Below are 21,048 nucleotides of genomic sequence, written 5' to 3'. Positions count from 1 at the left end.
CACATGGTATGCACTCATTGATAAGTGGCTATTAGCCCAAATGCTTGAATTACCCTAGATGCACAGAACACATAAAACTCAAGACGGATGATCAAAATGTGAATGCTTCACTCCTTCTTTAAAAGGGGAACAAGAATACCCTTGGCAAGGAATAGAGAGGCCATGATTAAAACAGACACAGAAGGAACACCCATTCAGAGCCTGCCCCACATGTGGCCCATACATACACAGCCACACAATTAGACAAGATGGATGAAGCAAAGAAGTGCAGGCAGACAGGAGCCGGATGTAGATCGCTCCTGAGAGACACAGCCAGAATACAGCAAATACAGAGGCGAATGCCAGCAGGAAACCACTGAACTGAGAATAGGATTCCTGTTGAAGGAATCAGAGAAAGAACTCGAAAGCTTGAAGGGGCTCGAGACCCCATATGAACAACAATGCCAAGCAACCTCAGCTTCCAGGGACTAAGCCACTACCTAAAGACTATACATGGACTGACCCTGGACTCTGACCTCATAGAAAGCATTGAATATCCTAGTAAGATCACCAGTGTAAGGGGAAGCCCTGGGTCCTGCTAAGACTGAACCTCCAGTGAACATGATTGTTGGCGGTAGGGCGGCAATGGGGGGAGGATGGGGAGGGGAACACCCATAAAGAAGGGGAGTGGGAGGGGTTAGGGGGATGTTGGCCCATCAACCGGGAAAGGCAATAAAACTCGCAATGTAAATAAGAAATACTCGAGTTAATTTTTAAAAAAAGGAAATAATTTAACTCTTTTTAGGGTCTCCATAAAGAAATTGGAAAGATAATACACGAGCAGCTCAACAGCTCATCTGAAAACTCTAGAACAAATGCACCCAAGAGAAGTAGATGGCAGGAAATAATCAAAATGAGGACTGAAATCAACAAAGTAGAAATAAAAAGAACTGCACAAAGAAGAAAAAATCCCCAAAAACTAGGAGCTAGTTCTGTAAGAAAATCAACAAGATAGACAAAACTTTAGCCAGATTCAGGATAGGGTAAAGGAACAGTATCCAAATGAACAAAATCAGTAATGAAAAGGGAGATATAGCAACAGAAACTGAGGCAATTAAAAAAAATGAAATCCTACTACAAAAGTCTATAGTCACGAAAATTGGAAAACCTGAATGAAACAGATGATTTCCTAGAGAGATACCAGCTACTAAAGTTAAATCAGGATCAAGAAAACCATCTAAACATTCTCATAACCACTAATGAATTAGAAGTCATCATTAAAAGTTTCCCAACCATAAAAGCTCCAGGAACAGATTGTTTTAGTGCAGAATTCTATCGTACCTTCAAAGAAGTTCTAATACCAATAACCCATAAACTATTCCATAAAAGAGAAATAGAAGGAACACTATCCAATTCTTTCTATGAAGCCACAGTTACACTGCAAACAAAACCACAAAAATAACCATCAACAAAAGACAACTACATACCAATTTCCCTGATAAATATTGATGCAAAAGTATTCAATAAAATTCTTGCAAACTGAATCCAAGAACATATCAAAAGGATCATCTCCCAATGCCCTGGATTGTTATGTCAGTCACCTTACACTAGCTGGAGTTATCATAGAGAAAGGAGCTTCCCTTGAAGAAATGCCCCCCCCCCAGGAGTTTTAGCTATAAGACATTTTCTCAATTAGTGATCAAGCAGGAGTGCCTCCTCTGGATGGTGCAATTCCTGGGCTGATAGTCTGGGTTTCTATAAGAAAGCAAGCTGAGCAAGCCAGAGGAAGTAAGCAAACCAATAAATAACATCACTTTATGGCCTCTGCATCAGCTCCTGTTTCCTGACCTGCTTGGTTCCATTCCTGATTCCCTTTGGTGATGAAGAGCTTTGGTGGCAGAGTCAGCTGAATAAACCCTTTCCTCCTTAAACTGCTTCTTTTTTTATGATGTGAGTGCAGGAATATAAGCCCTGAAAAAGACAATTGTGATCAAGTATGATTCACCCCAGGAACACAGGAATGGTTCTGTATGTGGAAACCCATCAATGTAATCCACTACATAAACAAACTGAAAGGAAAAACAAAAAACAAAAAAAACGTGATATTTCACCGACTCTAAAAAAGCCTTTGACAAAGTACAACACCCACTCTTGCCAAAATTATTGAAGAGATCAAGATATCAAGGTGCATACGTAAATATAATAAAAACAATATACAGCAAACCTATAGCCAAAATCTAACCATATGGAAAAAAAACTCAAAGCAATCACATTAAAATCAGGAACAGGATAAGGCTTCCCATTATCTCCCAATGTATTCAATATAGTGCTCAAAGTTCTAGCCAAAGCAATTAGACAACAAAAAGAGATCAATCAAAAGGACACAAATTTGGAAGGAGGGAGTAAAGTTATCACTATTTGCCTAGGATATTATAGTACACATAAGGAACCCCAAAAATTCTACCAGAAAAATCCTACAGCTCATAAACAAAGTGGCTTGAAATAAAATGAACTCAAACAAATGAGTGGCCTTCCTCTACTCAAAGGATAAAAGGTGTGAGAAAGAAATTAGGAAACAACGGCCTTCAAAATAGTCACAAGTAATATAAAATATCTTGCTGTGACTCTAACCAAGCAAGTCAATGTTCTTCAGGAAGAGAACTTCAAATCCCAGAAAAAAAAAGAAATCAAAGAAGATTTCAGAAGATGGAAAGATATCTCCGGCTCATGGATTAGCAAGATGAATATAGTAGAAATGGCCATCTTACCTAAAGCAATCTATAGATTCAATGCAATCTCCATTAAAATACCAACTATATTCTTCATAAAGTTAGAATGAACAATTCTTAAATTTATTTGAAATGAGAAAAATCCAATGATAGCAAAAACTATTCCCATCAATGAAAGAATTTCTGGGAACCTCCAGAACCTGTCCTCAAGCTACACTGCAAATCAATAATGATAAATACAGCATGAAATTGGTACAGATACAGGGAAGAAGATTAATGGAATAGAATTGAAGACCCAGAAATGAACCCACACACTTATGGTCACTTGTTCTTTGACAAAAGAGTTAAATCTATCTATTGGGAACAAAAGAAAGTATGCTCAACAAATGGTTATGGTTCAACTGGTTGTCTGCAAGTAGAAGAATGCAAATTGATCCATTCTTAACTCCTTATACAAAACTCCAGTATATGTAGATCAAGGACCTCCATGTAAAACCAGATATGCTGAATCTAATAGAAGACAAAGTGATGAACAGCCTTGGGTACTTGGGCACAGGGTAAAACTTCCTGAACGGAACACTAATGGCTTATGCTTTAAAAGCAACAGTTGACAAATGTACCTCAATAAATTGAAACACTTCTGTAAAGCAAAGAACTCTGTCAATAGGACAAAATGGCAGTCCACAGAGTGGGAAATTATATTTATCAACCCTACATCCGATAGAGGGATAATATCCAAAACAAAGAACTCTAGAAGGTATACTCCAGAGAACCAAATAATCCTATTAAAGAGTAAAGTATATACTTAGAGAATTCTCAACCAAGAAATCTCAAATGGCTGAGAAGAACCTACAGAAATGTTCAACATCTTAATCCCTAAGGACATGAAAATCAAAACGATCCTGAATTTCCACCTCACACCAGTCAGAATTGCTAAGTTAAAAATGCATTTAAAGCAGATGTTAGAGACGATGCAGAGAAAGAAGAACACTCCTCCACTGCTGGTGGGACTGGAAGCTGGTCAAACCACTTTGGAAGTCAGTCTGGTGGTTCCTGAGAAAATTGGTAATAGTTATAACTGAGGACCCAACTATACCACTCCTGGGAGTATTCTTAATAGATGTTCCAACATATAACTAGGACACATGCTCTACTATGTTTATATCAGCCTTATTTTTAATAACCAGAAGCTGGACACAACCCAAATGTCCCTTAACAAAAGAATGTACACAGAAAATGTGTTAAATATATACATTGTAGTACTATGCAGCAGTAAAAACAACAATTTCATGAAATTCACAGTCTAATAAATGGAATAAGAAAATATCATCCTGAGTGAGGTAACCCAGATGCAAAAGAATAATCATGGTATGTACTCACTAATAAGTAGATGTTAATCCAAAAGCCCACAATGCCCAAAATACAACCCAGAGAACATTTGGTGCATAAAAAGTGAGAATACCAGGGTGTAAATGCTCCAGTCCTGCACTGAGTGTGTAACAGAATGATTTTGGGAGGTGGAGTGATAGTGGAACTCCTCAGGAGGGAGAAAGGAGGGGGAAATAAACTACACAGCATCAGAATGTAGAGGAGATATGAGAGAATTACAGATGGTCAAGTAATCGAACAAAAAATGTGTAGCAGAGGAGGAATGAGGAATTGGGGATAGCCACCAGAGTCTCCCAGACACCAGGGTAACATGAGACTCCCAGGACACAACAGGCACGATTACTACTACTACTACTACTACTACTACTACTACTACTACTACTACTACTGCTACTACTGCTGCTGCTGCTGCTGCTGCTACTACTACTACTATTACTACTACTACTACTAAAAGTTGCCTACAAGACTGGTCTGAATGCAAGCCCGTATGGCACTTAATTATTAATTAGAGTAGGAATGACTTGCCTCTTTACTATGGGTAGTGTGATCACTGCCAGGTGGTTCCTGGTATCTTAGTATAAGGAAGGTAGAATGCAAAAGGGAACAAGCCAAAAACCAATCTTCACCTGTGGTCTTGACTACAGTTCTTGACCTTAGGTTTCTGCTGCAGCTCCCCATTTTACAGTCACTTTACATGGAAAGTATAGGAGGAAATGAACCCTTTCTTCTTTCTTCTTGACTTAGTTTTATGCATGGTGTTTACCACAGCTTCAAAAACCTAACTTAAGAAAGACCCTAAATTAGAAAAGATCACTCACCTTTTTCAGTCCCATGAGTGACCCTTCCCTTGGCTATCACAATAAAGAGCATTGTTTTCCAGAAGGTCTAATTCTATACAATGATGGTACCACCCTGGATAAATTGGGGCCAGGTTTCTTAAGTTTATCCCCTTCTGATCACACAAAAAGTTGACCAGGTTATGGGATGAATCCAGCCAGCTGTGAGATCAAAGATGTCTTCTTCTAACACAAGTATGGCCAAGAACACTCATTCATTCACTAATGCTCTCTATCTGACAGATCACTACTAAGATATAGTCAGGGTCAAATCAATGACCAGAATCAAATGCTATCCTCTAGAGCTTTCTCAGAGCTAAAAATAGACAAGGGATCTTGTTGATTGGTCATATGATGACAGTGCCTAACAAGCATAGGAAATATTACAAGGTAAAGAGTGTCTGTGAGAGACTGGAGGTCAGAAATTACAACCAGAAGAGCTCTAATAGTGGGAGATGGCATTGATGCTGAAGGCAATGACTAATAATTCTTAAGTAGTAACATGATGATTTTAAGTAATTAGGATGAAAAAAGCACAACTATTTTAGTATTTATATTCCAGAATTACTGAAGAAACAAATTGAGATAAAAATCATAAAAGGGGCCTTGGGAACTAAAGTTATCCATACATGACCAGAGAAGCCATTTTGGAGTTGTGTGAGCCAATACAGTAAATCTTCATTTACATTCTCAACTATTGTGGTTGCTGTTTGTTTGTTTGTTTGTTGTTTGTTTGTTTCTTTTCTTTTTCTTTTTTTTTTTTTTTTTGCGTTGCTCTATGCTCTACTTTCTCACAATGTGCCCGGGAAGAGTAGGTTTCATTGAGGAAATCATATGTGACTTTCCCTTCCAGGTTGAAGATTCCAGAATGATCATTGTTCAATGTATTTTTTCTCTGTCTTTTTGAACGTATAAATCCACTGCCTTCTGGGATCCTAGCTTTCTGTGTGCTGAATAAATGGATGAAGAATTTATGGTGAAAATGTGACAAAGTCTCTTTATCTCAACCCATAGAGGATAGACACTTACCCTGGAGTGTCCCAAGCAACAGAGCATTTTGTCACAACATTGCAGTGTCAGTCAGAAGCAACCATTCTACTCTTTTTAACTCTGAAACTAATAAAAGAAACAATTTTTATGAGGATGGATGACGTAGGTTCTATAAACCAACAGGTATAACTGAATGTAAGGGTTCACTTTCACTTTAATGCTATCCATCCACTAATATATGAATGTTAGCTTGTGTCCTTTAGGCTTTGACGACTTGATACAAACTATAGATATCTGAGGAAGAAGAAGGACCTTAATTGGCTTAAAGTCTCTAGGGGAGCATCATGATTGATTGATAACCCTAGGTACAAGGTCATGGGTATATATATATATATATATATATATATATATATATATATATATATATATATATATATATATGCAATGTCAAGGACAGCAAGCTAGTCAGCAGCTTTATTCCATGGTGGCTGACTTGTTTCTTGCCTCAAGAGTCCTGTCATGAGTCTCTTCCATGAATTCAACTCATGTTACAATATGTTTGGATGTTTAAGCTAAATAAACCCTTTCTTCAGCAAGTTCTGTTTGGTCATGGTGTTTTAAATTCCAGCAAGAGAAAGCACACAATACTGTGTGAATAATACAATGAAGGATAATAGTCTGCAGTTTGTTGCAATAAGGGTCTTTATTTGAGTTTGGTGGTCAACTATCAAGAAAGGGTCATGTATTTGAAGATTGATCCCTAGCATGTGGCCCTGTTTGAACAAGTTGTAGGAAATCTGGTAAATATAGCTTAGCAGAAAGAAATTGGTCATAGAGGAATCAAGGGATTGCTAACTAGGTGTAACCATCATGCTCAGGTCTCTACTGTTTCACTGAACATATTTTCATATCTTTAGGACTCAATGCAAAGAAAACCTGTGGGCTGTGCCCAGCCATCATTGTTCCATTTCAGCTCTAACCTCAAAGAGTACCATTGTGAGGTCATTGTCCTACAAATTTACAATTCCTGCAGTGAATGCTTTTGCTGTTGGTTGGGTAGAATTTGAATTTCTGGGCTCATGAGCCACTGCATATGGTTCTTCATGAATTGTTGAGTCTGAACATAGTGAGTTTCCTTGACATCTCTATGTTTCAGTTTGGAGGGTTTTTTTTTTTTTTTATGGATTCAAACAATCTTTTTCTTCCTGTCCTTTCTTAAAGTATGACTATAGACATTTTTATTTTCTCTGTTAATTAGATTTTGACTCCATTTAAAATGTCTTACTTTGCTTGATTTTATTTCTTTCACTGTAGGAACATTAGTTTATATTAACTACATTACATGGGCAATCTCAAAGTGACTTTTCCATACATGCACATGAAGAATTTTGACCACCTTCAACTCTGTGATCACACTGCTTCTTGACCAGATCTTCTAATTCCCTCAGTGTTTCCCTTTTTTGTTCACTTAGTTTCCAAGTACAGGACAAGTTACTTAAAGTCTTCCTATTCAGACGACTGACAGGAACTATTAGATGGTCTCTTAAGCAAGAGCACCAATGTGTCTCTATACTTTAGAAGAAAGCCTCCTCCTAGCTGGTTATTTTAGGAATAAAAAGCAAAGGGCATGATTCCATGTTAGGGGCAAAGGCAATGCTCAAATCCCATTATTTTGATGCTAATTATGGAAGTGGGCATCTAAAAACAATCCAAGGACAGAAGAAAGGTAAATCTGAAAAGAGACTTTTTTTTTTATTTCCAGGAAGAACTTTCCTTGGTTGACCACCATAGCCTGATCTCTATCTATCTGGGTACATCTGTCTGTAGCTGTCATTCCAGGGATTATAGTCTGCCTTAAGGAGGGTGAATGCTGCACTAAAGCTGGTATGTTTTTATGCACAGGAGGTAGAGGCAATAATGATTTTTTTAAAGCAAAGTGTCATGCCTGTGGCCTTGACTTCTACTGGATAAGAAGCTCAAAAAACATGTCCAGGAAGAAAATTTACCTAGTTTTGAAATGACTTGCCCAGCACTCCACCAAACTCACCTCCAAACATCTGACTCTTAGGAAAAACACAGGGTAATTTTTTTTATTTATTTTTTTTATTAACTTGAGTATTTCTTATTTACATTTCGAGTGTTATTCCCTTTCCCGGTTTCCGAGTCAACATCCCCCTAGCCCCTCCTCCTCCCCTTCTATATGGGTGTTCCCCTCCCCATCCTCCCCCCATTACCGCCCTCTCCCCAAAAATCACGTTCACTGGGGAGATCAGTTTTAGTAGGACCAAGGGCTTCCCCTTCCACTCGTGCTCTTACTAGGCTGTTCATTGCTACCTATGAGGTTGGAGCCCAGGGTCAGTATATGTATAGTCTTTGGGTAGTGGCTTAGTCCCTGGAAGCTCTGGCTTGTTGGCATTGTTGTTCATATGGGGTCTCGAGCCCCTTCAAGCTCTTCTAGTCCTTTCTAAAATTCCTTCAATGGGGGTCCCGTTCTCAGTTCAGTGGCTGGCATTCGCTTATGTACTTGCTGTATTCTGGCTGTGTCTCTCAGGAGAGATCTACATCTGGTTCCTGTCGGCCTGCACTTCTTTGCTTCATCCACCTTGTCTAATTGGGTAGCTATATATGTATGGGCCACCTGTGGGGCAGGCTTTGAATGGGTGTTCCTTCTGCCTCTATTTTAATCTTTGCCTCCCTATTCCCTGCCAAGTGTATTCTTGTTCCCCTTTTAAAGAAAGAGTGACACATTTGCATTTTGATCATCTGTCTTGAGTTTCATGTGTTCTGTGCATCTAGGGTAATTCAAGCAATTGGGCTAATAGCCACTTATCAATGATTGCATACCATATGTGTTTTTCTGTGATTGGGTTACCTCACTCAGGATGATATTTTCCAGTTCCCTCCATTTGCCTATGAATTTCATAAAGTCACATAGGGTAATTTTAATGTCAACCACTCTCCCTAAATTTACAACCTAGACTTCAGTAAAACTCTTCCTCAATCTTAGGCTTTTCTTCTGTTGGAAGGGAGACAGTGGGGAGCAAAAACTTCATGGTACAGCAGCAAATCCCTTTTCAAGTTCCTTCCTGTTCTGCAAGATGTTGATGAGAGGATGTTTCTATCTTCTATGACTTTCTGATTAGACTACTGGAAAGAAAGTCTTTGGTGCTCATTGGTGAACATTACCCGTATCTCACTTTTATTGTATGATGGTTCTGCCTGTTAGAATTGCTACCTAGTGTTTAGTGTGGAATTTGCCAACATATGCTCTGTCTAAATGACTGTGAACATTTTATTAAGAGAGAATGTTCTCCTTGGCCTCTGATATACTACAGGTCAGTGACTTGGGATCTATCAGGTAGCTTGTTCTGGGTGTGACCATTGAGGTACCATTAATGTATAAATCTAAAGCCTTGTGGTAGGAGTTGACAGCAGCATACCTTCAAGCACATGGTAAAGGTTGACCACAGCTCTTGTACCTCAGTCTTTGATGTGACACTCATCTGTGGCTATGCCCATGTGTAGCAACAACCATTACTTTTTGAAGCATTGGGAACGTAGATCATTCAAAAAACAAAAGCACTCCTTTCTTTTCTTTTGTTTGCTTTCCTTTTAGGTTTCATGGTACAGGTTCTTCTGGAGCACATGCTTGCCTCACCATCACTATGAGTGATTTCATGCTATCTTTTTACTATCTTAGAATACATCCACAGTGCCAATTAAAAACCAACTCTGTTATGCAATCTGTTATCTTGCTTTTGCCATGCCAACATTCAGATGCAAAAGCAACCAATTTCTGTTGTTTGTAAGGACAAAACTAAGGAATATTTTCAGAGTAGAAGGGCCAATTTTGCCAGGATATTATTCCATCTTTCACATTTGTTTGACAATAGAAGGGCCTATCTTGCCAGAATATTGTTCCATCTCTCATCTCTATTGTTTATAGTGTCCTGGCTGACAGGTATTTCCTTGGTCATCTTAAATATTCAAACCCTTGTCTATGGTTCATGGGCTTTGATAAGAAGACTCAGTCCTAATAAGACATGGGATGAATGGTGTCCTCTTCTTTGCAGCCCCACAGATTATGGTTTCACTCCCTGGAGTACCACAAAAAACATTTTTTCACAACTCCCAACTTAGTAAGGAGCTAACATCCTTACTAAGAATTAATGGATTACCATCCATTAATTTGGTTTTAAAAATAATTAATTGAATACTTTGAGTATAGAAATGAGTTACTATAAAGTTATAAAATTTGGATTCCAAGTGAGAAACAAAACACTCTCCATCTACCAGCTAGTGCATACCAGAGCCCATACGTGAGGAACAGACAAAGCTCTGGAGTTCATTGACGTTCTTAGGATTTCTTGTTTCATGTTTAACATGGAAAAGGTCTGTAGTAAAGTTTCAGTTTCAAAGTTCCCCAGTGTGTCCAGTGTTTGAACATTGTTCCCACCCAATGTCACCTTTAGAGGAAAATTAAGGACCTTGGGCTATGGGCCTAGCAGGAAAATAAATGGGTCAATGGACAATATTGGAGACAGACATTTGAGTATAAGGAGCCCTTTACTGCCCCACTGAGGAAGAATCTTGGAAACAGAAAGCCAGAAAAACCTGTGGGCTGTGCCCAGCCACCATTGGTCCATTTATGCTCTGACATCACAAGGAAGCATTCTAGGACATCATAGATACCTGTCCACTAACAGAAATGCCTGAGATTGTCTCCTGTCCTTACAGTACTGAAGTTGGCATTTGGTTGAAAAGCTACTAGAGTTTGATGCTCCTGAGAGATTCTACTGGAACTTCCAGGAGTTGTTTAACATTGACATAGTGCACTTCTCTCCACTTTGGTGACTTTGATTTATCTTTTTCATTGTGATTTGCATATTTGCTGACTTGATTTATGCATTTAATTTTTACATGTTCTTTATTATCTTCCATACTACTTTTTATTAACTTTAAGTTGTGTTTGATAAGTTAGAGAATTTAATTTTCATTAAACGTATTTTTGTCTTTATGTATGTTTGAGCACCATGTCCCTGGTGTCTTCTGTGGAGGTCAGAAGAGGAAATCAGATTTTCTGGAACTGGAGTTGGACATGGTTGTGAGTTTCTATCCCACACCTGGAATTAAAACAATGACATGTCCAGATACCATAATTGTGGTTTTAAACAAACCAAAACTCTCATTAAAACTACCTGTAGTTGCACTTCCAGAAAATCTGATGTCCTGTACTGACCTTCAAAGGTCATAAACAATATTACATAAAAAGATCTGTATAACTTTTTAAGTGACATATTATGCATATGTGACTGTACTGTGTATGGATGCCTCCAGAGGCCAGAAGTATATGATCTCCTAGGATTGGATTTAGGGTAGTTGTGGACTACCTGACCTGTATCCTGAGAACCAAATGCAGGTCCTCTGCAGAAATCATCGACATTGTGAACTCCAAAGTCAGCTCCCCAGCCTGAACATAGTGAGTTTTGAAGTGTCTGTTGTATTATCAACTCCTTTTGAATCTGATTTTCTTGGTGTGTTGGCTCACAGTGAATGCTGAGATCAGGGGAGAGGAAGGCTATCCTTTTCAATGATCAGTTCTTACTATCTGTGATACTTTGTTTTGTTCTTTCAGTTTGTAGTTGGCGCCTGTCAACAAGATCTGGCTCACAGTTTGTATCTACTTCTTTAGAAGGTATTTCATTGCCTTCCCAAGCATTCAATGTGCTTGGCTAGGTTGTGTGACATTTTTGTTTACTTTTTATTACATTTATTAATTTATGACTGTGACAACTACCCCACTTTCTAAGGAACTTTTCTCTTGCTACTGCTGCGGTGCTGCAGTATCTTGGTAAGGGGCTGTAAGTGTCATGAAATATAAGGACCACAATTTTTAACTGCAAACCATGATGGTGTGTAATGATTGAAGGAAAATATTTGTTACGGATGGTCAGATGAAGATACCAAAATGTCATATCTAACATATTTTCAATTGTTTTTCCTGTCTTCTTGAGGTATTTGTAGCTATAAACATTGTCTTGTGCATGATTTTAAATGTCCTATTTTTAATTCATCATTGCAGTTTTGGTTCCAGTCATATCATGAAGGGCCTGATCATGGAGCAGGACCTGCTGACCTGCAACTTACTGATGAGAACTTCACAACTAACTATAAGATGTTGGCCACTCTGGTTGAAGGAAATGTTTTAGAGGTCTAACTGGCTTTCCATGTCCCCACACTGATCTGTGTGGCTGTAAACATTTTCCAAAAATGCCGAGATGTATGTCATGCTTTTCTGTAGGAAAATCAGCAGTATGAAATCACTTAATCATCCTAACTTTATCAAGCTGTTCCACATGGTCCAGACAAGAGAAAACACCTACCAATTGAAGGATAATGCCTCAGATGGAAAGATACTAGAACAAGTCATTGAAGGTGGGGTCTTTAGAGGAAAGTCTCTATGCAAAGTTCGAAGGATGTTTGCCGAGATACTACATGCTGTGCAGTACTGCCATGACCAACACATTTTCCACAAAGACATAAAGGCCAGCAAGCTTTTAATTGACAGCAGTGGGAATGCCTAGCTATGTGATTTTGGCCTGGGCAGAAGCTGGCAGATTTCTGGGACACACTTCCTTATGGTGCTCCAGAATTCTTGCAAGCACAGTAATATGAGACCTGCCCTGTGGACATCTGGAGTTTAGGGGTCCTCCTGTTCTTCAAGGTGGCAAGGATCATGGCTTTCTGAGGCAAACATTTTGCAGGTGTCAAACTTCAGATTATTGAGCAGCACAAACTTTAGCATTCCTTTTTATGTTTCCATTGATCTTCTAAGGTCATCATTGAAGTATTGATGATCAATACTAGAAATCCCACCATCAACAAAATCATGATGTGCCCTATGATTAGTGAGAGTGAGGCATGTGTTTTACCTCCTTCCTATGTATTTCTGCTTTGAAGGTTGGAAGAGGGCCAGTCACAACTCGGTGGCTCATGAGCTATGGGTTGGAAGTTGGCTTTCCTAAGAATCAGACACCCGTACAGGGGAGCCAGACAAGATCACCATGATGAAGGCCTGCACAGGAAGAGATTAGATGCTAGCACATATCTGTCCAGATAAAATCCCAGGCAGGAAAGCATGGCTTTTCTTTGTTTCTTTCTCAGAGGAAAGGTCAAGTTGCAAAAGTACCCAAAGTTGTATGTTGAACAGTAGCACTGTGATCTCTCCTCAGGCCTCGATAGCCATCAGAGAGTGACCTATGAGAAATAACTGTCCTTTGTTCCTTGTTTCCTGCAGGGAACATGGTCTTCTTAATGAGGTAAACTTATCTGTCCAGAGAAGAATGCCTAGTCAGTCTGCCCTAAAATGTGTTCCCAGGTTGAGGATGAGGTCTGCAAGGGTATTTGTGGGACTCCTCTACAGGGCAGCTCATGCCAACCTTTTATAACTCTCCTTTCACCCACATTCTCCTGCCAAAACCATTAAGGTTTACATTGCTTTAGTCCTCATAGCCAACTCAGAGAAAAGATTAATAAAATCACAGCTGTTGAGTGACTCCAGAGGCAGTTGGTCCCACTCCACCAATTCTGCCCTCTAGTTACTCACTTCCTGCCTCTCTATGCTTGTCCTGTCAAGGATAACATTCACTTTGGCAACAGGATTTTACACTTTGCACAATGAGCTGCACAGTGAGGGAGTGATAGATGTTGTGACCACAGTCAACTAGAGACTGTTACAATGGGTCTAGAACCTGTTGTGGCCCTGTCCTATGCCAGCTTCAAGCCTTTTCCTGGAGTCTGAACTTTCCTGGACAAATCCTCAAGGTTGCTTCCAATTTCTGAGTATTTGCACCTTGCTTCTTCTTGCTCATTTAAGCAGGCTTGCACACCCTTTAAGACAGCTTCTGGGAAGCTTTCCCTGTTCCTCCCACTGTCATTTTGGTACAATGTCATCTCCTCCATTCTTTCATCCTAGATTGTGCGAACATATGTCACAACAAAAGGTACAAAGCATTCTGTGTGACTGACACGAATGGTCCCTCCAAAAAATGTCTCCCCTATTTTGAATGCAAGACAACAGGGAACCTGGCATATTAATCCTGGAATATCTGCTGATTTTAACAGTAACATTCTTATTACATTCTACCCTTGAGAAACACATTACTATTTTTCATCTGTACTATCCCCTGAACAGCCCTAAGCTCTAGTGGGACCAATATCTTTTTCCCTCGTAATCTGTGAAGAGTGTGGTGTGTTATTCCACTCTGCTTCAGGAAAAGTCCCAGTGGACTCTAGCTTCCCACCCCAAAATGTGTAACTCACAGGTTATTTCACAGGTTCCATGCTTGCCCTAGCCACTAGACCAGACTGAGGTACTCAGACAAAAACAAGGAGGACTTTTCAGGGACTCAAGCCTACTTGGGTTGGACAGTTCTTATCAGGTTTCCTTGACATTGATGCACTTTAACTTTTAATGAGTTTCTGTTTTTCTTTTCTTTTGATTGCATAAATTCTAGGCAGACAACTGCTCAACTGCTCTTGCTTAAACTGGACACCTATGTAATCATATAAAACTGAAGATGGCCTTAATGGCAAACACAAAACACAAACAACATATAAAATCACAATTGATGGAAAGAGACACACCAAATGAAAAACCAACAGGCAAACAGCCCAAACAGCAACAACAAAAACAACAGCAACATCAATCCTTGACTGTGTTGCTTTTATTAACAGATTCACAGAAGTATGCTAAGGGAACATATTCCACCTACAGCAAAATTAGTTTTTATACCCTGATAGATGTTCTCAGATGTCTGAGGCACACTTCTGAAGCGCCCACCTGGATAAGCAAGGAAGACGCAACACCGTTGGATTCTTCTCAACAGCCTTTATTGCAGGAACACCTCATTCTTGATACAGGGGACCCTGAGGAACAAAGGCACTAGCCTTATATACAAGACAGGCTGTGGCTGTAAACTTGTCCTCTGGGGATTGGTGGAGTATGAAATACCTTATTAGCATGAATATCACCCTGGCCTGATAACTGCCAGAGAAATGCCAACACATGCTCATTACAGGTGTTTATCACCAACGACCACTGGATGTCGGCGCCATCTTTAGCCGCTCCCTACATCTCCCTCTTTTTTGTTTTCTAAAAATGACTGGTCTAGATCTGGGTGTCACTTGAATACATGTCATTGCTCCTACCTTAGGTCATTCCTCTCCAAGACTCGGAATTATCCGTCCTTGGGTAACCCTATCACCACTGGGCCAGTGTCTTAGGTTGGTCCAAGCCCGAGGAAAGTTGCCCATCTCTGGATACAAAGACTTCACATGACAGTGACAAAATACGATCTAGGGAGAACTCTTAATTTTTCAAAGAGGCCAGCCATATGTTGGTAGATGTACCACTTTCAATGGCAACCATAGCTTGGTAAACAATCGCTTTGTGTCTGGCATGCTCTCATTGTAAACAGCAAAAAAGCCATACACATACTCCACATCCCAAGAGGACAATGGCTCCCCAGGCAAACATGCCAGCCCATTCTTTAAAAAAGGAGAAAACATTGGTAATCCATGAGGTGAAATCTCCAAACGTGATGGGTTCCATTCTAGTGTTGTTAAGGACAGCAATCTGCATCAGCAATTGTCTCAATAATTTCTCTGCTTTCATGGACCAGTTTCCTTTCAGATAATTCGAGATTTCTTTGCTCTGTTGAGAATACTGAGAAAAGTTAGCTTGCAGAGGAGTAATATATGGAAAACTACAATTATGTATCATAATTAAAGTTGTAATGTTCAACTCAGCAGAATTATTGACTGATGTGTCTCCACTGCCTGAAGAGGCTCCTTGGGTAATTTGACTCAAAGCAGCCAGGATGGTTCCAGTACCCATAGCACTATTGCTCACAGGATCTAACCAATTAGCCAATGTTGTCCTTCGCAGCCATATACAAGCCTGGGAGGAATTTTTAAGAGTGAAACATAATGTATGTAATAAAGAAAGATTAGTGGCAGTATACCGTTGTGGAAATTCTCCATTTGGCACTATACAAGGAACATCATGCAAACAGGATGTGGAGAGAAAGGCTGACAAGACAGTAGAATTGCTATAAACTGGCATAGGTACTGGCCAGGATCTAGCAATAGCCCACAGAGTGAGTGAATCAACCTGGATTACCATTCCCAGTAGTAATAGTAGGGTTCGTAGTCTCATCTTCAGGAATAGCAGGAGGCAGTTTGCGAGTCAAACGTTCAGGCACCCAGATTGGATTGTCTTGATTCTGTGGAAAAACACAAACAGCTCCCCTAGATCTCGAAATTACGTGATCTGGGCCATGCCATTCATCAGTTAAGACATCCTTCCACTTTACATCTGCATTAGACATAGGTTTAGTAGCAGCATGGCGATCCGCAGCAGAGCGGCCATGTGCATCCAAAATTAAGAAATTTAGAGTAAAAAGAGCTAAAGACAACTGTTCTCTTGGTGTTCTGCCATAGGCAATTCTCCCTTTTTGTTTTTGTAAGAGCTCTTTTAAGGTACAATGCGCTCTTTCCACAATTCCTTGACCTTGGGGATTGTATGGCAATCCTGTAGTATGTTTGACCTGCATTGTTTGGCAAAATGCCTGAAAGGACTTTGCTGTGTAGGCAGGCCCGTTGTCTGTCTTGAGACTATCAGGCTTTCCCCAGGCTGCCCACGCCTCTAAGCAATGACTAATGGCATTACAAGCCTTTTCACCAATCATCAGCATGGCATATATAATACCAGAACAGGTATCAACAGAAACATGAACATATTTTAAATTTCCAAATTGAGATATGTGTGTGACATCCATCTGCCAAAGTTTTAGCGGAATCAGACCACGAGGGTTAATTCCCACCTGAGGAGGGTGGTGAAACTGAACACAATTCTGGCAACTTAATACCACATCACGAGCTGAAGCTCTAGAGATTTTAAATTTTTGTTGAAGAGTGAAAGCAGGAACATGAAACTTTTGATGAAATTCTCTAGCGAGATCAACTGGAGCTGCATGAAAAATAAACTCTCTACGAGTACTAGCATCCACCAGGGCGTTATTACTGGCCATTGGACCAGGCAAATTAGTATGAGCTTGAATATGTTGTATGAAAAATTTATTTTTTCTGGCACAAATCAATTTTTGTAATTCTAAAAGAATTTGACATACAGTACTAGTCGACCTAATTGGCCCTGCAATTTCAAGTGAGTGCACAGTGTTAACTACATAAGCAGAATCAGAAATTAAATTAAAAGGATCATGAAATCTTTTAAAAACTTCCAATACAACTTTATATTCTGTAATTTGGGGGTTGCCTGGACTGGATTGAATTAATATTCGTTTTTGAGAATCAACCATATAGGCACCTACACCTGTTTTGGAGCCATTTGTATAAATATCTAACACTCCAGACAAAGGCTCTGAGGCAGTGACCTTAGGAAAAAATCACTGTATGTTCAGTAAAAAATTGTAACAAAGGATCCTTTGGATAATGATTGTCAAACTCTGCATCAAAACTACAGCGTAATATGGCCCAATCATCTATCAGGGCACACAATGTTTCCACCTGAGTTGCAGGATATGGTATAATAATTTTCTTGGGTAAAATAACAAAATGTTGAATACAAGATTTAACACCTAACATAGCAAGCTGTGCAACAGAAGGGTAATATTCAGGGGTCTTATTAGGAGAAATATGAGGATAAATCCAAAGAAGCGGTCCTTGTTGCCATAGCACTCCTGTAGGCTGATGAAAGGTTCTCAGTATACACAAAAGGAGATCCTCCTTTTCCTTGTACCTTCCTAGCATTGTCTTTTCCAGTCTTTCCTCTACTTTCCTTAGAGATAATCATACTTCCTCGGTTAAAACACGGGGTGAAGTAAGCTGAGAATCCCCTTTCAGGATTTCATAGAGTGGTTGTAAATCTACATTGGGCATTTTAATATAGGGTCGAATCCAATTTATGCTTCCTAGTAACTTTTGAAAGTCATTTAATGTTTTTAAATGATTTTTTTCATCAAGTGGCTGACAAAGAATTGTAACCAGACCACCTGGGACTTTCAGGGCCTCAGTAGCAGCCCTTTATCAAACTGTCTCAGTGGTCTAAAGACCTATGGAAAAGAAAACATTAATCTTGACCTTGGCCATAGCCTTTAATTGGAGTAAGCTGAAGAGCCGATGCCAAGACTTTCTCCTCTTATCATCTTAAATTAAAACCTGTTCTGTCTGGAAAAACAAAGTTACTCACAGTCTGTTGTAGACTTTTTCTGAAACTACTTTAAGGGCTCCCTTGTCCCCAAACCTGTAGACATTTTGACTACAGGGGCAGGAACTGGCTGCTGAGGGGATAGGATCAAAGGCACTCTCCATGTAAATGATGACCAACGGGAAAAGTAACTTAATGCTGGAGACTGACTCTTCTCTTGGAAAAAGGCCAACAGGCAGGCTCTCTTAAAGAGCTTCTCTTAATGAACACTCTCTTTCTGTGAGCAAGTGTTGAAGGTCAGGCCACTAAAGGCAGCAACTGGAATTTTTTTTCTCTGACCTTGTTCTTTGAGGGATGGATAAATTCCTTTCTTGTTCTTGTTTTCCTTAGAGTCTTCCCCTGCCTCACTCTCAGCCTTTTCAGCTCATTCCTCCTGTTGCATTTCTAACACAGTCTGTCCCTTTAAGGTTCCTTGCTCCCAAGCAAAATTTAAATCCTTCCCCAGCTTATCCCAGCTGTCCACTGTGAGATTCCCAGAGACAGTGAACCAAGGTGCAATGGCTTCGCATTCACTAAGAAATCTCTCTATAGTGCTTCTTTTCATCCTAAGCCCTCTTCTTTCAAACAGCTCCTGAAGAGCCAGAAAAATTGGGTGAGACTGAGAAGTCCCCATGCTTGAAGCAGCAGCTCTGCAGCTAGTTTTGCTCCCCCCTACTGTGTGGGCTGCGAGCACAAGCACAGATAAAACACTATGCTTCAAAAATTAACGTTGGCTATCAACCAACACACTGCCAGTAGAGTGGGGTCCATAAAATTAAATTTCTTTTCGATTTTAAGCTTACACTGACCAAGAAGCTCCTGAAGAGCTGACAGAAGCTGGGTGGAGTGTGAGTTTCCCATGCTTTATGAGCTTATTTATGATCGATTTATGAGCAGGTCGAGCTGGCGTGTTTATTTACACACAATCTTGTAGCTCATCATTAGCGGGCTCTTCCCAGCAAATGCATTCGTGTCCTGGACGGTGGCAATTCAAACAGTAGCAACACCACAACACAAAAAGGGTAAACGGCAAAAGTGCTAGTCCAACCCACAGAGGATCAAATGGGGAAGACAACATTGCCATGTTCCACAAACCCTTTTGCCTCTAAACCAAGGCTTTCATCATCTCTGCTTACTCCAGAGAACCTTATTGTCCCATTAGGGAAATTTTATAGTCCCTATTACCCGGGAGCTTTATAGTCTCTTATTCAGAAGCTTATTGCCCTTTCTGGGAACTTACCAATGTCATAGTCCTGAGAATTGAAGAGTTCTGAATCCACACAAGAAAAGAGAATTTTCTCAGGTCCCCATACATGGCCACCAGTTGAAGCGCCCACCTCGACCAGCAAGGAAGACGCAACACCGTTGGATTCTTCTCAACAGCCTTTATTGCAGGAACACCTCATTCTTGATACGGGGGACCCCAAGGAACAAAGGCACCAGCCTTATATACAAGACAGGCTGTGGCTGTAAACTTGTCCTCTGGGGATTGGTGGAGTATGAAATACCTTATTAGCATGAATATCACCCTGGCCTGATAACTGCCAGAGAAATGCCAACACATGCGCATTACAGGTGTTTATCACCAACAACGACTGGATGTCGGCGCCATCTTTAGCCGCTCCCTACACACTTCCATTTTATATTCTGACATTGGTTCTTTCTACTATGCTTAGTAGAAATAGTATTGCTATGGTGGTTTTAGTCTTCACATTATCTCATTTATAATTCAGATGGAATGGAACTCAGGGCATAACCCAGATTGACTTTTACTTATGGATTCTGCTGCCTCAGTTCCTCCTTAGGTGCATTATAATGCTGTTAGTATCTGTGTTTAACTCAGGGTTCCAAATAGGTCACCAGGCCACACTGTAGGCAAGGAGGACCTTGAGAAGGATCTTCCTCCTCTTGTTTTGACATCACCAATGCAGAAATATCAGTTTTGAGCCACTCAGACCTGTCAAGCATCAAAAGTTCAAGGTCAGTGTAAGCAAGAGTAAGTTTCAGTCTGAGTGTTTCCCTGTCTGAAGAAAGACATACACATTCTATTTTGAACTGTCAGATCTTCTCTCTGGTGCTGAGGAGGTAGGTGTTGGAGAGACTGTCACAGTGCAACCAAAGGACTCTGTGACAACCAGTCAAGACAGCATCCTTGTGTTGTCTTATGCCTGGTGTTCAAGATATGCAGATGTGGGAGTTTGTTGGCCTGAGTTCACTGAATTATCCTGTCTCAAAAAATAAGGTGGAAAACCATTTGATGAATATTCCTGCCTTACAGGCATGAGGACAAACAGACAGACACACAATGAAACACACACACACACACACACACACACACACACACACACACAAACACCTACCTCTGTAGTCCTATATGCATCATGCACAAATCAGTTTTTATTTATAGTAGTATCTAGAGCTTTCCAACACTGTTGTTACATTTTCCTCCTCACTACTGATTGTCTAAATTTTATACTCATGCCATTTTTGTTTCATTGCCAATGAACTTGGACTTAATTCCCATGGAGATACAAGTATCAGGTCTTTCTATGGAGGAATCCTTTTGTTTTTTGTCTCCTCTCGTTTTGACTCGAGGTTTTTGTATGAAGTATAGACAGCCAAGGACTGGTCATCTTCCTGCCCTCTGTCAACTGTTGTAGGTCATAGAACTATGTACCTGGCCTTAAAATATTTGTTTGTTTGTTTGATTGATTGGTTTTTAATATATGTAGGTGTGGATGACCTTGAGTTTTGAATTCTTTGTCTTCCCCTACCTATGTATGGATTATAGGATTTACCAAACAATCCTGGTTCACTTGGTTCGAGGAAAGTAACTCGGTAGTTCTGACATGCTGGA

General features: G+C 40.0%; 1 long non-coding RNA gene and 1 pseudogene across 1 annotated transcript; both read left to right on the top strand.

Moving 5' to 3' along the window:
- The first annotated feature begins 10,656 nt into the window (after positions 1-10,656).
- Mark3-ps1 (microtubule affinity regulating kinase 3, pseudogene 1) lies at positions 10,657-12,198 on the top strand. Its single transcript, XR_015654707.1, has 4 exons — positions 10,657-10,773; positions 11,261-11,402; positions 11,559-11,618; positions 12,006-12,198. It is a non-coding gene; the product is annotated as a microtubule affinity regulating kinase 3, pseudogene 1 (long non-coding RNA).
- A 3-nt stretch (positions 12,199-12,201) lies between these two features.
- Positions 12,202-12,881, top strand: LOC148007232 (sperm motility kinase-like; annotated as a pseudogene).
- Positions 12,882-21,048: the final 8,167 nt, after the last annotated feature.

This window comes from Rattus norvegicus, chromosome 1 (assembly GCF_021556685.1).
Source record: "Rattus norvegicus strain SHRSP/BbbUtx chromosome 1, alternate assembly SHRSP_T2T, whole genome shotgun sequence".
Classification (NCBI taxonomy): Eukaryota; Metazoa; Chordata; class Mammalia; order Rodentia; family Muridae; genus Rattus; species Rattus norvegicus.
This window is presented reverse-complemented; position numbering and strand designations above follow the sequence as displayed.